The sequence below is a fragment of the Bos taurus genome, chromosome 26 (genome assembly GCF_002263795.3).
Source record: "Bos taurus isolate L1 Dominette 01449 registration number 42190680 breed Hereford chromosome 26, ARS-UCD2.0, whole genome shotgun sequence".
In the NCBI taxonomy this organism is placed as follows: domain Eukaryota; kingdom Metazoa; phylum Chordata; class Mammalia; order Artiodactyla; family Bovidae; genus Bos; species Bos taurus.
Genome location: NC_037353.1, coordinates 44,470,034 through 44,489,375, shown reverse-complemented (window position 1 = coordinate 44,489,375; position 19,342 = coordinate 44,470,034). Strand labels below are relative to the sequence as shown.

Below are 19,342 nucleotides of genomic sequence, written 5' to 3'. Positions count from 1 at the left end.
TTTCCTAGATAACTAATAACAATCTCTAAACAAGCAAACTAAACTTGAAAACACACACTTGGTCAAATTTTATTAGCTTTTTAAGTTACACAGACTCTTCCCAAAGCTTATTTAGATTGAGAACTACTGCAAAATGGCTAAAAAGTTAAGTAAGAAGGACCTAAAAAGTTATTTCTAAAAACAAGATAACACTAAGTTTTCCATGTAAAATTGAATGGGGAAAAGAAAAAAAACAACCTCATATATACATCACGGCTTTTGACTATAAAATGCTTTTTAAGTATTTTTTATTCTGGAGGCAATCCCTGGAGACGAAAATATAAAAGTCAGCTTGACTTCTCTTAAACCAATACACTTATCCAAACTACTGAAGAAATGAAAGTATATTAATTAAAAGTACATCAACAGAAAACCTTCCATTTTCATTGAGACAACTGAAAAAGGGCAAAGTCTCCCCAAATGACAGGCATGTGTGAATTTCACTACTTATCCATGGCCTTGTATTAGAGCAAAGACTGTGAGACAGTAAATAAATCATTTTTATTGCTAAGAGCCTCAGTTTTCTCATCTGTGAAAAAATGAGTTAAGATGATCTCCAAGGACTCCCTTGGTGGCACAGTGGATAAGAATCTGCCTGCCAACGCAGGGGACATGGGTTCAACCCCTAATCCAGGGAAATTCCACATGCCATGGAGCAACTAAGCCCATACGCCTCAACTACTGAGTCCAGGTTCTAGAGCCCATGAGTCACAGCCAATGGGCCCCTGTGCCACAACTACTGAAGCCCTCACGCCTTAGAGCCCATGCACCACAATCAGAGAGTAGCCCTTGCTGTCTGCAACGAGAGAAAGCCCCCATGCAGCAGTGAAAACCCAGCACAGCCAAAAACAAATAAATATAGCAGAGTTTGTAAAAACCCTAACTCACAGAGTCTCACACTCTTCTATGTAAAGACTCACTTTGCTAAGTCACTTCAGTCGTGTCCAACTCTGTGCGACCCCACAGACGGCAGCCCACTAGGTTCCTCTGTCCCTGGGATTCTCCAGGCAAGAATACTGGAGTGGGTTGCCATTTCCTTCTCCAATGCATGAAAGTGAAAAGTGAAAATGAACTCGCTCAGTCGTCCCCGACTCTTAGTGACACCAAGGACTGCAGCCTACCAGGCTCCTCCGTCCATGGGATTTCCCAGGCAAGAGTACTGGAGTGGGGTGCCATTGCCTTCTCCAAAGACTCACTTTAGGGGGGGCAGATAAATTGGGAGCCTGGGATAGACATACGCACACTACTATATATAAAATAGATAGCTAATAAGGACCCACTACTGTACAGCACAGGGAACTCTACTCAATGCTCTTTAATGGTATACTGTGTGCTCAGTCGTGTACAACTCTGTGACTCCATGGGCTGTAGCTCACCAGGGTGCTCTGTCCATGGGATTCTCCAGGGAAGAATACTGGTGTGGGTTGCCATTTACTTCTCCAGGAGATCTTCCCAACCCAGGGATCAAGTCTTTAAAAAGATTCACTTTATTCATTTTGCAAATAAACACTTTTTAACTTTTCCCTGCTCCATCTGTGACAAACTCCAACAGTCAAGCCCAAATTTTAAAATATGCACTTAATATTAAGTTAATGATCACTTAATATACCTAAACAGTATCAAAATCCTATTTCTAAAACAAAGTTATATCAATAAATTCATATATAATACCACCAATGAATTATTTGTGCCAAATAATGCATCAAACTCAAAACTGAGTTTTGAGATGTAACTAGCAGTTTATAGGATCGTAGGAGATAGAGACTCAAACTGATTCCATGGAGATCCAATCAGTAAATTCCTATGGGTTTGTGTATATTAAAACTTGTACTTAGTTGCTCAGTCATGTCTGACTCTTCACAACCCCATGGACTGCAGCGTGCCAGGCTCCTCTGTCCTAGGGATTCTCCAGGCAAGAATACTGGAGTGGGTTGCCATGCCTTCCTCCAGGGGATCTTCCCAACTCAGGGATTGAACCCAAGTCTCCCGCATTGCAGGCGAATTCTTTACCATCTGCGCCACCAAAGGAGCCCATATTAAAACTTAAATATGTGCTAAAAATTAAACATGGAACTGATATTAAGAAGTTATTAAAATTTTAAGGTGTGATTAACAGTATGGTATCTATGTTTCTAAAAGAGTACTTCTCTCTTAAGAGACACATGCTGAGTTATTTACAGTATTATGTCTTGAATTTGCTTTAAATCCACTGGGGAGAAGCAAGAAGAATATAAATGAAACAAGACTGGACATGTGTTGCTAACTGGGTGATGGATTTACATGAGAATTCATTCTCCCAGTCTCTCTGTATGTCTGTTTGAAATTTTTCACAATGAAAAGTTTTAAAATCTATCAAGAAGGTAACAAATGCTATTGCAGACTAAGAATCAAGCCTTTAATTCTAAGACTAGATTGTTAAGACGAGAAAAGGATCAAGAGGCAGTATGTTGTGTATTGTTAAGACTGTTACTCAAAACTTGGTCCAGGGTCCTGTGATATTCTACAAACTGTTTACTAGTCTACAGAGAAAATGAGTAATTTTACTAGCAATTTTAAAGAATTTTATGATTGCTGAAAATAGTAGTAAAACATCTGAGCATGTGTTTGAGATGCAATGCTAAAACATTTGAAAAACTTCTCTTCTTTTTACAACTCACAGGTATGGTTCATTAGAGAGAGAAAACATATCACAATATGAACCAGCTTCTCTCACACTAAACTTGCAGATGAGTATCACACTTCAGAAAACCAAGACAGACTTAAATTGGAGTGACAAAAATCCATCTTTTCAACATTTCTTAGGAACCCAGGCAAAAACTCTCAACAAAATAGAAACAAATCAAATCCAACAATGTATAAAAAGAATTCTACATCAGAACTAAATGGGGTTTATTCCAGATATGCAAGCTTAGTTCAATGTTCAAAAATCAATACACATAACACATTCTATCAACAGGCTAAAGGAAAAAAAAAAAATCACATGACCACATACATACATGAAGAAAAAGTATTTGACAAAATCCAACATGATTTAAAAAAAAAACAAACAGCAGATTTCAGGGGAACCTTCTCAATGCAATAAAGAGCATGTACAATAAATCTGCACATCAACTTTACACTTGATGGTGAAAAACTAGACACTTTTCAGCTAATACCCATATTAGGGCAAGGTCATCCCCTCTCACCACTCCGTTTCAATGTCAAACTGGAAATTCCTGCGAGTACTGTAAAATAAGAAAAGAAAAGAAAAAGGATACAGATTCGGAAATAAGAAATAAAACTGTTCATATTCACAGATGACAGGATTGTCTACGAAGAAAATCCAAAAAAGAATCAACAAAACTACAGCTACTACAGGACTATAACAGGATTGCAGGATAAAGGTTAAGTAAGTCAACTGCTTTCCTATATACGCAATAAACAAATGGAATTTGAAATTTAAAACACATCACCATTTATATTAGCACCCCCAAAAACGGATTAAAGTCAGAGAACTTAGTATTCTGACTTCTTGACTTACTATACAGTTACAGTGGGCTTCCCTGGTGTTTCAGATGGTAAAGAATCCGTCTGCAATGCAAGAGACCTGGGTTTGATGTCTGGGTTGGGAAGATCCCCTGGAGAAGGGAATAGCAACCCACCCCATTATTCTTGCCTAGATAATTCCATGGACAGAGGAGCCTGGCAGGCTGCAATCCATGGGGTCACAAAGAGTCGGACAGGACCGAGCGACTTTCACTTTCATACAGTTACAGTAATCAAAACACTGGTACCGGTGAAAGAACAGGTCAATGAAATGGAACAGAGCCCAGAAATTGATCCACACATACAGAATCAACTGATATTTGACTTGAATAAGGAAAGGCAATACAATGGAGAAAAAATCCTTTCAAAAAATTGTGCTGAAACCACTGGACAACCACATGCAAAAACAAAAATGGCTCACAGACCTTACACCCCTCACAAAAATTTCCTCAAAATGGATCACAGACCAAACATTAAATTGTTGTTGTTGTTCAGATGCTCAGTCGTGTCTGACTCTTTGCAACCCCATGAACCATGCAGCATGCCAGGCTTCCCTGTCGTTCAGTATCTCCTGGAGTTTGCTCAAACTCATGTCCTCTGAGACAGTGATGCCATTCCACCATCTCATCCTCTGTTGTCCCCTTCTCCTCCTGCCTTCAATCTTTCCCAGCATCAGGGTCTTTTCCAATGAGTCAGCTCCTCCTATCAGAGGGCCAAAGTACTGGTGCTTCAGCACCAGTGCATCCCATGAATATTCAGGGTTGACTTCCTTTAGGATGGACTGGTTTGATCTCCTTGATGTACAAAAGGGACTTTGAAGGGTCTTCTTCAACACCACAGTTAGAAAGCATCAATTCTTCGGGGCTAAGCCTTCTTTATAGTCCAACTCTCACAACCATACATGACTACTGGAAAAACCATAGCTTTGACTATATAGACCTTTTGTCGGCAAAGTGATGTCTCTGCTTTTTAATACACCGCTTAGGTTTGTCATAGCTATTCTTTCAAGGAGCAAGGGTCTTTTAATTTCGAGGCTGCAGTCACCATCTGCAGTGATTTTGGAGCCCAAGAAAATGAAATCTGACACTTTCCACATTATCCCCATCTATTTGCCATGAAGTGACAGGACCAGATGCCATGATCTTAGTTTTTTGAATGTTGAGTTTTAAGCCAGCTTTTTCACTCTCCTTTCACCTTCATCATGAGGCTTGTAGATCCTCTTCACTAAATGCAGAGCTATAAAATTCCCAGAAGATAATATGAAAGGAAATCTAGATAAACTTGACTATGCCAATGACTTTTCAGATAAAACCCAAAGACACAATTCATGAAAGATATACTTGATAAACTGGATTTATTAAAATTGAAAATTTCTGTTCTACAGAAGACATGGTCAAGAAAATGACAAGATAAGCCAAAAAATAGGGAAAAAATATCTGATAAAGACTGTTATCTAAACTATAAAGAGCTCTTGAAACTCAATAATAATAAAACACTCTAATTAAAACAAGGGAAAAGACCTGAACAGACACTTCATCAAAGAAGATATACAGATGACAAACAAGCATAAGAAAAAATATTCAACATTATACCTCATCAGTATGGGGTCGCACAGAGTCAGACACAACAAGCGACTTAGCAGCAGCAGAGAACTGCAAATTAAGACTGCAATGAGATATGACCACACAGCTCTTAGAATGACCAAAATCCAGAACACTAATAACAAATGCTAGAAAGGATACAGATCAACAAGAACTCTCATCCATTGCTGACTGGAATGCAAAGTGATACAACCAAGGTGCGAAGAGTCTGACAATTTCTTCCCTTGTAACTCAGTCGGTAAAGAATCCACCTCCATTGCAGGAGATGGGGGTTCAATCCCTGGGTTGGGAAGATCCCCTGGAGAAGGAAATGTCAACCCACTCCAGTATTTTTGCCTGGAAAACCCCATGGACAGATGAGGCTGGTGGGCTACAGTCCATGGGGCCCCAAGGGTCAGACACAACTTAGCGACTAAACCACCACCAGTGTTTCCTCGTTGTTTAGTCACTAAGTTGTGTCTGACTCTTTGTGACCCAATAGATTGCTCTGTCTATGGGATTTCCCAGGGAAGAATACTGGAGTGGGTTGCCATATCCTTCTCCAGAGGACCTTCCCGACTCAGGGAGTGAACCCACATTTTCTGCATTGGCACACGGGTTATTTACCACTGAGCCACCAGGGAAACCCCTATTCTTGCCACGTTGTTGTTATTCAGTTGCTAAGTCACATGTCCAACTTTTTGCAACCCCATGGACTACAGCAAGCCATGCTCCCCTGTCCTTCACTATCTCCCAGAGTTTGCTCAAACTCATGTCCACTGAGGTGATGATGCCATCTTATCATCTCGTCCTTTGTCACCCCCTTCTTCTTCTGCCCTCAGTCTTTCCCAGCATCAGGGTCTTTTTCCATTGAGCGGGCTCTCTTACCATATGACCAAGCAATTGTGCATCTTGGAATTTACTCCAAGGAGTTGAAATTATAGGTCCATACAAAACCCTGCACATGGATGTTTATAGCAGCTTTATTCATAACTGCCAAAACTTGCAATCAACCAAAGTAAAGAAGGTGAATGGATAAACTGTAGTACATCCAGACAAGAAAACAGTACTAAAGAAAAATGAACTAACAAGCCATGAAAAGACACGGAGGAACCGTAAAGGCATATTACTAAGTGAAAGAAGCCAGTCTGAAATGGCTATAATGGTTTGATTCCAAGTACATAACATTCTGAAAAAGGCAAAACTATGGAGATTACAAAAAAAAGATCAGGGGTTGGTGAGAGGGAGGGATGAACAGACAGAACACAGAGGATTTTTAGGGCAATGAAACTATTCTGTATGACATTATAATGGTGGATACATGTCATTACACATTTTTCAAAACCCATAAAATGTACACACCAAAAATGAACCTCAATGTAAGCTATGTACTCTGGTAAATATGCATCATAGTAGACTCATCAACATAACAAATGCACCACTCAGGTGCAGGATGCTGACAGTAAAAGAGGTTATGCATGTGTAGCGTGAGGAGTATAAAAACTTTATTTTCTGCTAAATTCTGTAGTGAACCTAAACTGCTCTAAAAAATAAACACTTTTAAAAATCTACTTAACAATGTTTTTAGTCACTAATATCCAGGAAATAATTTCTTAAAAAAAAAAAAAAAAAACAGTCCTCAGAACGACAGGAAGTCTTTAAAACTACGTAACTTTTGGTGTGAACTTATTAGTAAAACTGCTCTAAAAAATAAAATCTGGGTTCCCCTGGTGGTCCTGTGGTTAAAGAGTCCACCTTGCAATGCAGGAGACACAGGTTCGATCCCGAGTCTGGGAAGAGCGCACATGCCTCAGAGCAACTAAGCCCATGCGCCACCACTCTGAGTCCACTAGCCCTAGAGACCCATCCACAGCAAGGGAAGCAGCACAATGAGACGCCGGCACACCGCAACCCAAAAGCAGCCCTCACAGAGCACCCAAGACCCAGCGCAGCCAAAGATAAATGAATAAACAGAAGTGCCAAAAAAATAAATGAAAAATGAAATCTGAAATATGTTCACACCCAACATTTTAAATTTTAAAAAGACACTGAAATTAACATGAAGGGCTCCCACTAGCTAAATGTGAATCAACTCAAGCACCCACATAAAAATAGGAAAAGATTTTTGAAGTACGGACTAAAAGAAAACTCCGTTAGGTCTCCAAACTAACAAATAAATAATGGAGAAGAAAAGTTCTTCCTTACAACAGAAATCAAAGAAATACAAAAGAACTAACTGGATTAAAAATTCACCATTTGGCAATCTTCCCACTAGAATAAAAAAAAATGGGTCACGAGTGAACATTAAAACTAGTAGATGAATATTTGAGTATTAACAGGATATTTAAATAGTCTCTAAGTATTTCCCCAAAATCATAACTGGTTATGTCACCAAGCCAGCAGACACCTTAACTAAATAATCAAAGTTAACCACACCAGGAAAAATATCATTTGCCTTTTGTTATATTGTTCTAAGAACAAAACTGTGTGGTATTCTTGCCAAAAAGTACATCCTCTGACTACAATCATGAGAAAACATCAGAAATGCCGTATTAAGCGACTTTCTACAAAACTGCATGAGTGTGCTAAGTCACTTCAGTCATATCCAATTCTTTGTGACCCTATGGACTATAGTCCGTCAAGCTCCTCTGTCCACAGGATTCTCCAGGCAAGGATACTGGAGTGGATTACCGTGCCCTTCTCCAGGGTATCTTCCTGACCCAGGGATCAAATATCCGCAGCTCTTATGTCTCCTGCATTGGCAGGTGGGTTCTTTACCACTAGTGCCACTTGGGAAGCCCTACTACAAAATTACTAATCCTATATTCTTCAAAAACTTATCATGAAAAACAAGGACTTTATTGTTCCAATTAAAGGAGCTTATAAAAAACAAACACATGATCTCAGATTTTCTTTTGTGTTTATAAAGAACATTAAAAGAACTGGCAAAATTTAAGTAAGATTTATAGAATCTTATTCTTAAGAATTAATCACATTGTTAATTTCCTGACTTTGATACCTCTATTGTGGTTACATAGGAGAAAGCCCCCCCCGCCGCCTTTTTTTATTAATAAAATATACACTGAAATATTTAGAGATTAAAGGATATCAAGACTGCAATTTACTTTCAGACAGTTCTGGTGGGAAAACATATTTGTATTTATATATATCCATGTGCGTGCGTGCTCAGTCGTGTCCTACTCTTTGTGACCCCGTGGACTGTAGCCCACCAGGCTCCTCTGTCCATGGGATTTTCCAGGCAAGAATACTGGAGTGGGTTACCATTTTCTCCTCCAGGGGGTCTTCCTGATCCAGGAGCAAACCTGCATCTCTTGTCTCCTGCACTGGCAAGCGGGGTCTTCACCACCGTGCCACCTGGGAGTCCACGTAACAGGCACACCACAGTCCTTCTGTATGAGAGCAAATGTGGCCTCCTACATTCCAAATATTTCTCAAGAACTGTAGGTTCTTTCTACCGCTACCACCAAGTCTTAGTTCATTACTTCTCTCAAATATTTTATTATTTTAACTTGTCTTCCTACTTTAATACTTCACATAAGTAATCGGTTCAAAAAAGAAAAATCTGGTTTTGTTATTCAGCAACTTTAAAAATGTCAACACCCCACTAAAGTTAAAAGTCTTAAAAAGAACATAAAAGATCCTTACAAACACAAACACATGTGTGCGTAAAGAATATTCTACAGTATTTTCCTTCGGTGATTTACTGCCTTTCACCAAAGCATTATTAAGGGAAAATGTACTGTATTTTACTTTGGGAAGATGAGTTTCATCTCTCGATATTTCATATAGAGAAGAATGCACTGCATTTCTTAGATGTGAGTTCATGTCCCTCTCCACCTGTTACTGACTCGGGATTTTGCCAAATCCTTGAGATCCAAGGCTCTTCACCTGAAAAAATTATGATGTCTTATCTGTCTTTCAGTTCAGTTCAGTTCAGTCGCTCAGTCGTGTCCGACTCTTTGCAACCCCATGAATCGCAGCACGCCAGGCCTCCCTGTCCATCATCAACTCCCGGAGTTCATCCAGACTCACGTCCATCGAGTCAGTGATGCCATCCAGCCATCTCATCCTCTGTCGTCCCCTTCTCCTCCTGCCCCCAATCCCTTCCAGCATCAGAGTCTTTTCCAATGAGTCAACTCTTCACACGAGGTGGCCAAAGTACTGGAGTTTCAGCTTTAGCATCATTCCTTCCAAAGAACACCCAGGGCTGATCTCCTTTAGAATGGACTGGTTGGATCTCCTTGCAGTCCAAGGGACTCTCAAAAGTCTTCTCCAACACCACAGCTCAAAAGCATCAATTCTTCGGCTCTCAGCCTTCTTCACAGTCCAACTCTCACATCCGTACATGACCACAGGAAAAACCATAGCCTTGACTAGACAAACCTTTGTCGGCAAAGTAATGTCTCTGCTTTTCAATATGCTATCTAGGTTGGTCATAACTTTCCTTCCAAGGAGTAAGCGTCTTTTAATTTCATGGCTGCAGTCACCATCCGCAGTGATTTTGGAGCCCCCAAAAATAAAGTCTGACACTGTTTCCACTGTTTCCCCATCTATTTCCCATGAAGTGATGGGACCAGATGCCATAATCTTCATTTTCTGAATGTTGTGCTTTAAGCCAACTTTTTCACTCTCCACCTTCACTTTCATCAAGAGGCTCTTTAGTTCCTCTTCACTTTCTGCCATAAGGGTGGTGTCATCTGCATATCTGAGGTTATTGATATTTCTCCCGGAAATCTTGATTCCAGCTTGTGCTTCATCCAGCCCAGCGTTTCTCATGATGTACTCAGCATATAAGTTAAATAAGCAGGGTGACAATATACAGCCTTGATGTACTCCTTTTCCTATTTGGAACCAGTCTGTTGTTCCATGTCCAGTTCTAACTGTTGCTTGGGGGCTAGTACCAATAATCTCAAGATCTACATCCTATAAATAATATGAACAAATGTCAGTTTGAAATAACACACCTTCGATTTCATATGAAGCTTCAGATCACAGAACATTTGTATTATTTCACTTCATCTTCAGAACCCTTGGGTACTTTCCAAACCCTCGGGTACAGAATCCCTCTGAGGTACAAGTATCTTCATTTTAATGACAATAAATCTGTGGCTTCAGGAAAGGTAATATGAACTTGCCTACGGTTCAGGAACTTGCCCAAACTTCAGGAAGTAAAGCCCAAATTCTGACTTCTATTTTTCCCAACTAATACACCACAGCCTTCCAGAGTTACAAAAACATTTTCCCAGAATGACATGTGGCTATTAGACTATAAGATGGACTGACTGTATAGTCAGTGTGTCTGGCTACCACGAGGCATTGGCACTACCTCCAAAACAAGTCCCCAAATCTGAGTTTTTCTCCAGATTACCCTATCATGCCCTTCCTCCAAGCCACCACCAACTCTCACATGGAGTACTACATAACCTCCCCACTAATCGTTGCTTCTAGTCTAGCCACCATCCTTGCATAGAAGCCAGATGCATCTCTTAGAAGCGTAAACCAAGCTACCACACAGGTCTTAAACCCTACTCACTCAGAATAAAATTAAAATTTCCCCAGTCTTTCTTGCAAATCTTTACATAAAAGCAGATTTCATTCTGTTCCTTTTACAAGCAAGCTCAGGCTCGCCGTGAGAGTTTTCCAGGAGCAATCTCCTCTGCCTAGAATTCTCTCCCCCTAGATTTTCACACGGCCAGCTCTTGTCATCAAAAACTAGATTTAAATATTACCTCCTCAAAAATCTTCCCTCACCATATTGATGTCATTCTCCACCACATTATCCTACTTTCGTTACATTGCTGGCAGAGCGCTTATCACCACCTGGGTTTCGTTTGGGTATTTGGTTGTTTGCTTCTGTTTTTTCCTTGTTTGCTCTCTCTATATACTAGAATGTAAATACAGATTTTAAACTTAATACAACAAATAGCCTCATCATATCCCCTTCCCACACAGAAGCAACCCTTCCTTCTTCCTACCTGTAAAGACGATCCACACTGGAGAGGATCGTTTCTCCTTTCTCTGTTCTAGCTCCTCGACAATACTAGCCCTAAGGGAAAATGAGGAGTAGGGACTGGAGAAGAGTAAGGCACTCACACCCAGGTGTTAGGATCGACACTCCAACCTCAACCACATGCTTAAGCCACACTATACCCTCTGCTGGCCCTTATATGTGACGTGTAATCGTCACGTCTCCACCCCTTCACTATATATGGTTGCTTCTGCAAACAATGTTCTCCCATCCCGCTTGTGTGTGTGTGTACAGATGTGTATATATATATACATACACACACACACACCTAGAAACCTTCTTCAAAGCCTAGCTTAACTGTTTCCACTCCTGTACAACCCTTCTTGATCCAACCATAATTTTGTGCTAAATTAGTCATTTCTTTACCACTTCACAGTACTTTGTTTAGTGGATTAAGGTTTGTTTCGAATGATCAACTGTAAAAAAAAAAACAAAACTCATTTTTATGTCTCTATAAACAGAGCTTGCTATAAAACAGCCGCTCACTGATCATTTAGTCAACAAAAAGCAATTTACTATTCTACTGATATCAAAGGATAGTATTTCAAACAAAGATTAGTCAAAAGTTCTGCAAATTGTTATCATTCCCACATTTAAAAACAAACTTTAGCGTCATTAAATACCAAAAAATGAAGTTAATTACCCACCCCAATCAGAAAAGGATTTAGAAGTGACTTGTTAAAAGTTACAGAAATGTCTTGCCCTCAGAATTCCAATCACAAGGATACTGCTGCAACCCAGTACAACTCCATTTCTCCATCTGCAACGTCAGGATAATTTCTTCAGACACCCAGGGAATGCTGTCTTGCAATAATCAATTTTAGTTGAGAATAATTATGTTACTAAAGCTAACTGAATTTCAGCAAATGATGCTGGGACTACTAGGCAGCCATCTGCAAAAGGAGTAAAGTTGGATCTCTATCTCATACTACATACAAAACTCAAAATTATCAAAGAGCTAAATGTAAGAGCAAAAACTGTAAAATCTGTAGAAGAAATGCAAATCTTCTTGACCTTGGATTAGACAATGGCCTAAGAGATAACACCAAAAGCATAAATGACAAAAGAAAATAGATAAACTGGACATCAAAATCAAAATCTTTGTACTTCAAAGAACGCAGAGAAAAGTAAAGAGATAACCTATGGAATACGAGAAAGTATTTGCAAACCACTTGCAAATCATCTGACTTCTACCCAGAATATATAAAAAACTCTCACAATCCAACAATAAAAAGACAAATAATCCAATTGAAAAATGGGCAAAGGACTGTAATAAACATTTCTCTAAAGCTACACGAATGACCAATAAGCACGTGAAAACATACTCAATACCATCAGCCATTAGAGAAATGCAAGTAAAAACTAGGAGACACCACTTTACTCAGATGGCTATAATAAAAAAGACAACAAGTGTTAATAAGCATGTAGAGAAATGGAATCCTCATAATACACTGCTGGAAGAGAACAGTCACAAAATCCCTCAAAGGTTAAGCACTGAGACACCATATAACCCAGCAATTCCAATCCTAGGTATATACCCAAGAAAAATGAAAACTTACATCCCCACAAAAGCTTGTACACAATGTTCATAGCAGCATATTTCATAAAAGCCAAAACATAGAAAAAAACTAAATGTCCCTCGAAGAACAGAAAAATATGAACAAAATGTGATATACACCCATATACGGAATATTCATTATGCAGCCATAAAAAGAATGAAGTACTAATATATGCTACAACATGGATAAACATTAAAACATCAAGCTAAGTGAACAAAGCCAGACACAAAAAGTCATACCCAGAAAGTTCCAAAAAGCAAAACTTGAAATTTACACACACTGACAACTACTTACATAGCATTGTATTAAGCTTTATAAGTAATCTAGAGATGACTTAAAGTGTACAGAAGGATGTGCATAAACCTATGGATCTAAGCAAACCTTAAATACTTGGTTATTTCATATAAAGGAACTGGGTACCCCTGGATTTTGAAATCCGAGGGGGATCCTGGAACAAATCCCCCATGGATACTGAGGGACGACCATATTGTATGATTCCTTCATGGCAAATAAATGGGCAGAAAATGGAAAACAGTAACAGACTTTATTTTCTCGGGCTCTAAAATCACTGCAGATAGTGACTTCAGCCACCAAATTAGAAGACCCTTGCTCCTTGGAAGAAAAGCCATGACAAACCTAGACAACGTATTAAAAATCAGAGACATCACTTTGCAGACAAAGGTCCGTATAGTCAAAGCTATGATTTTTCCAGTAGTCATTTATGATGTGAAAGTTGGCCCATAAAACGGCTGAGCACCAAAGATTGATGCTTTCAAACTGTGGTGCTGGAGAAGACTCTTGAGAGGACATCAAGGAGATCAAATCAGTCAATCCTAAAGGAAATCAACCCTGAATATTCACTGGAAGGAAGGACTCATGCTGATATTCCAATACTTCGGCCACCTGATACAACCGACTGGTTGCGAAAGACTGATGCTGGGAAAGACTGAGGGTAAGAAGAGAAGGGGACAAGAGTGGATGAGATGGTCAGATGGCATCATCGACTCAATGCACATGAGTCTGAGCAAACTCTTTGACAAGGAAACCTGGCATGCTGCAGTCCATGGGGTTCCAAAGAGTCGGACATGACTGAGTGACTGAACAACAACCAATTTACATAGAACAGGCAAATCCACATAGAAAGTAGATTTCCAGTTGCCAGGAACTGGGGCAAAGGGAGATGACTGCAAATAAGTACAGGGTCTCTTTGGAGGGTGAGAGAAATGTTCTGAATAGTGGTGATGGTTATATAACTTTGTGAATACACTAAAAACTAATGAAATGAATACTTTAAAAGGGTGAATTTTACATTATATGAACTAAACTTAGTTATATGAACTAAGTTTATTTAAGCTGTTTAATATTTTTAAATTTGGACCATTGTTGACATCTTTATTGAATTTGTTACAACACTGCCTGTTTTATGTTTTCGTTTTTTTGCCACTAGGCATGTAGGATCTTAGCTCCCTGACTAGGGATCGATCCTGGACCCCACGCACTGGAAAGCTAAGTCTTAACCTCTGGCCCACCAGGGAATACCCTAAGCTGATATTCCTTAAAATTAAGAAACACCTGGAGATGTGCAACTGATTTTCAACAATGCTTTTATCCATTTGAATAGTTTTTACTTATGTAAATTCAATCCACATAAAAATCTGACTTGCCAAACAATACAAAATAAAAAACCAAAATTGCGTTGTGTTACTTGAGAGGGAGTGGGGCAGTCTGCCCTCAATAAATTAACTATAAAAATAAAGGAAATCAGTGTTTGTTTTCATTACTAAAAAGTTCATTAGGCACCTGAAAAATTATTAATTTTATGTTCAATTTACCTAACCAACCTCCATTTTAAAATCCAAACTAATGACTCCTGTCAAACCAAAATACCAGACAGCAAAAAATGCTTACTGATCCTGATTTCTCAAGTGGTGAAATTACTGATGTAATTCTATGAAAGTCCCTTTTACAAATGCAAGTAGCCTAAGTAAAAATGTTTAGTGTTTCTGCAAAGTTAACAGACTAATGTTAGCTTCAATTATGCTAAAAAGGTTTCCGAAGCTTAAAAAAAGTTTTTATGTAAACTAGTTTCTAAAAACCAATCAATTTTAAGGGGGAAAAAGGTATTTTGATGAACTGGAGGAAGAGCACAAGTTTCCATATAGATGCAATGGATAAATCAAGATGATTTACTGCTAGGAGACTCTGTATCCACAAACCGTCAGGCCTCCCACTCACACATACAACACAACAGGAACATACACACCTATTTTCCAACTGCATCAGCAACCACCCGTGTACCGCATAATTACACGTATTATCCTTGGTAAACAAAACTACTATGGACCAGTTTGTTTGTGTTTTTCTTCCAACAGTTGACAGGCAGCAGTGAATCACATTCTCCTGAGCCTCACCTGCCTCATGACCAGTGACACACGCAGCCAACAACTGAGGTTAAAGATGCAAACAGATGACAGATGAACTTCCCCTCCCAGGATGCTAAATGCTACCTGTACACTTCCCTGGTGGCTCAGTGGTGAAGAATCTGCCTGCAGTGCAGCTGACACAGGTTCAATCCCTGGATCGGGAAGATCCTCTGGAGAAGGAAACAGCAATCCACTCCAGTATTCTTGCCTGGGAAATCTCATGGACAGAGGGTCCTGGGAGGCCACAGTCCCTGGGGTCACAAAAAGTCGGACACAACTTACAACTAAACATCAACAACAATACAAATATGAAACGACCAACCCTTAATGTCACTGGTGCCAAATTCAAACCCAAGTAACCGACCCAGACTCAAAGATGAAATAAACCACGGACCTGTAGTACTTACTTTTATTTGAATAACACAATGATCATTATCAAAATGTTAAGCATCCTCTATAGAAAGAATTATGCTGATAATGTTGCTTAGTCTCTACACCGTGTCCAACTTTGTGTGACCCCATGGATTGTAGCCTGCCACCAGGCTCCTCTGTCCATGGGATTCTCCAAGCAAGAATACTGACATGGGCTGCCATTTCCTTCTCCAGGGGATTGTCCCAACTCAGGGATCGAACCTGCATCTCCTGCTTGGCAGGCAGATTTAAAAAAAAAAAAAAAAAAAAACCACTGAGCCACTTAGATACAAACATACTGGCAAAAAAAATTTTTTAGAGATTGTCATAGTTTCCAATGGATTGCAGCACGCCAGATTTCCCTGGCATGCTGCAGTCCATGGGGTCGCAAAGAGTCAGATACGACTGAACCAACAGTTTCCAGTATTTTGCCTCATATATCAAAGTTCCAGCAACTCCAATACTTAGAGAAGTACAAACTTCATATTCTAGAACATCTCTAAAACCAAAAACACTTTGTCAGACCATGTATCCATATTTTCAGAGCGTAATATATGGTGCACAGATGTAGGGCTTAGGGTTCATACCCAGTCCTCAAAGATCTTAAAAATCTAGTTGGGAAGTAAAATAAAAAGATAAATCGAAATCCAGGCCAGCATATTGTGAGGAGGAGGAAAAAAAAAAAAAGATGAGGAAAACAGTCTCACACTGCGGAGGTGAGAATAGACCTCTTGGGGTTGAAGTAGTCAAGAAGGCTTCTCAAGGCCAGAATAAAGGGAATATCTATGAACACAAGAAGAAGAGGGTTTCAAACAGAAAGAAAAGCACAAAGAAAGGCCAAGAGGGACTTCAAAGGAACAACAAACAAGTTAGTTTGGCTGGAACTACAAGATTCACAAAGGGAAGAAATGAGAGTTAAGACTGAAGAATGGATCAGGGCCAGATTATAGAGAAACCTGAAAACCACGCCGAGGAGTTAAAACTTTACTTTGCATGTAACAGGGAGTGTCTGGAAGTTTTTATGTTGTGATGTGAGAAGGTGAATGTTAACATGTGCAAGATATTATTTACTCAAAGCATTAGTAAAGCACAAATACTCCAGGTGAAACACATCACCAGGAGAAAAACATATTCAAAGTCCAGGTACAAGAGCTTCTTTGGGGGGAAGGAGGGAAGTGAGCAGCAGTGCACAAATACTGACACTGACCCAAGTTAAACAAAAAGCTACAGAGGTCTACTTTTGCAATCCCCATTTGTTTAAAGTTTCCACCTATTATAAAAGCAAGCTAAGCACAAAAGCATACTCAACAGCTCTCACTGTATCAATTACACACAGGAGGCAATTTACAGCAAATATCCTACACCTGGGTCATGAGTTCCAAACCTATGCTAAGCCTCAGATTTTAAATGTAATATGCCAAAACCTTTATCAGCGCACAGAAATGAATCAAGGCCACAAGCTTTAAAATACACTACCGTGAAAGAGTTCATCATACCAACCCAAGCACATTCCAAAAGTAAATAAATGGGTGTCTCAATGCTCCCAAGCATTAATAAAAGGGCTTGAAACAACAACAGAAATAAAAATCCCTCATGACATTCAAACAGGATCCTCCCCAAAGATTTAAATATGCCATTACTGTCCTCTCAGTGCCACTAACAGCCTTACAAAAACAATGTTATGAAATTTTAGCATAAGAAGGTGACTGCATATCTTGTCAAGAGCTAAAAATCAAACAGGGAAGCAGAGTTCTAAATTTCTTTATAATTGCCTCATTGAATTAATAATACTAATAACCAGGAGGAGAGGTCCAGCTTAATTTTTCACAAACGTAGATTAGATGATTTTCCTAAGGCCCCTAGCACAAGCCAAGATCAAAATTCCTCATGGTTTCCCCTGGCTTATGGTTTGAACACTGAGTCATCCGTGCTTGATCAAAACATGGGTACCCTTGAGGTCGCACAAGTGATAAAGTCAACTAAAAAAAGAGACCTCAGGAAAAAACCACTCATTATATAACGTTTCTAAGAGCGAAACATTTCTCTTCAACTGGATTCCTAAGACATTTTTGTACATTAAATTTATTGACAACAACATAACAGATCATAGAGGGAACACACAGACCACAATACTTGGGTGGAAGGGGACGGCGTTTAACCTGATACAAGTCTACGGAGTTACGGAATCAATTGACTGAAATATCAAATTCTCTGCCAGAAGAATTTCCAAACACCGGGGTTATCTCAAAGATAAATGGGGTCGGCTCAAACTTCCAGGCTGAACCTCAATTGCTGGCCCCTCGAGCTTAACATGCAAGTATTCATTATGGTCCTTTTGTCTGTGGAATGACCCCACACACCAAGCCACAGCCAAGGGAATAACAAGGTAAGTGTGCACGGAACCATCGTTTATTGCGAGCGAGAGGGCCAGACAATCTTTCCACTAGTCAGCTTCTCCCCTTCACCAGCCCCCCACCGCCCCTCAGCCCACCCCTGTCGGCCCCCACCTTTATTTTCTGAGAAAAAGGGAAACAACGGGAGGCCACCGCGAGAGGCGGAGAGGAAGCCGCCGGGGGGTGGGCTGAAATACAAGTTTGGGGGGACCGGTACCAACTTGTGGCGACGGACCCAAGTATTGAGGGCCCTATTGCAGACCAGCCCGTAGGTGGCAGGAAAAGAAGTTGGGGTGGGGGGAATGGAGGGGGGGGGGACGTAATCTGGCGGAAGAGAGGCGGCAGGGCAGGCAGCGCGTCCAGCCGCGGCGGACCGATGGTCCGTAAACAAGCCGGGCGGACCCACACCCTCCCACAGCCCCGGGCCTGTCCCCTCACTAGGAAAGCCCAAGATGGAAGCGCGGCGAGGCCAGCCCGTGCCCCGCTCCCCTCTCCTCGCCGGCGACGCTGCCCCCGGGGGTGGGGTGGGGGAAGACACAGAGGGGGCGGCCCGGGAGACCCGGCGGCCAGGGTGCCGTGAGGGAGCGAGGGGCCGGCCAGGCCGCGCGGCGGGGCCGCCAGGGGCCTGAGGCAGGGCGCCCTCCCCGGGGGCCCCGGTTACCTGGCGGCAGCTCCTCCTCCAGCTCCTGCTCCTCCTCCCCGTCCGACGCTCGGCGCCCGGCAGCCGCGGCGGCGGCGGCGGCGGCGGCGGCGACTCCCCCCCGAGCAGCCCGCGGCGACGAGCCGAGCCCGGCCCCTCTCCGCCTCCCTCCGCGCCTCCGCCCGCCCCGCTGCTGCCGCCTCCGCCCTCTCCCCACAGTCAGGACATGGTCTCCGCGGACCCGCGCGCGGCTCCCGCTGCCGGAGGCGGGGGCAGAGGGGCGGAGAGCAGGCGCGGAGGCGGGGGGACGCCGAGGGGAGGGGGGAGCGAGGAGGGGAGGCTGCCTCGGACGCAGCGGGCTCCTAATGGCGGCGGTGAGAGGCCCCGGAGCCAAATAAACCCCGAGGGTAGCCGCACAACGTCAAGTCCGGACCCCGCAGCTCGTCGCCCTGTCATTGGCCCCGAGGCCGCCAGCGGCGCAGCCAATGGGCGGCCGCCTCTTTCCAGGCGCGGGAGGCGGGCGGTAGAGGGCTGACGTCACGCAGGCGCCGGCCACGATTGTGAGGCAGCAGCGCGCGCCAGCCCCCGAAGCCCCGCCCACTTTGCGGCGGCCGGGGCTGCGGAATCTCGGCGACTTGAGGGGGACGCAGAGAGGCGACCGTGTGGGCTCCGGAGACGCAGACGGGGCGACCAGGAGGCGTTCTCTTGGCTGCTTAACTCCTC

General features: G+C 41.8%; 1 protein-coding gene across 4 annotated transcripts in view; it reads right to left on the bottom strand.

Moving 5' to 3' along the window:
- ZRANB1 (zinc finger RANBP2-type containing 1) overlaps positions 1 to 18,989 on the bottom strand; it is a 75,069-nt gene extending 56,080 nt beyond the window's left edge. For all 4 annotated transcript variants that reach the window (XM_010820134.3, XM_059881868.1, XM_024985638.2 and 1 more), the window contains exon 1: positions 18,641 to 18,989. The gene's annotated coding sequence lies outside the window, so the exon portion shown is untranslated. The remainder of the gene's footprint in view (positions 1 to 18,640) is intronic.
- Positions 18,990 to 19,342: the final 353 nt, after the last annotated feature.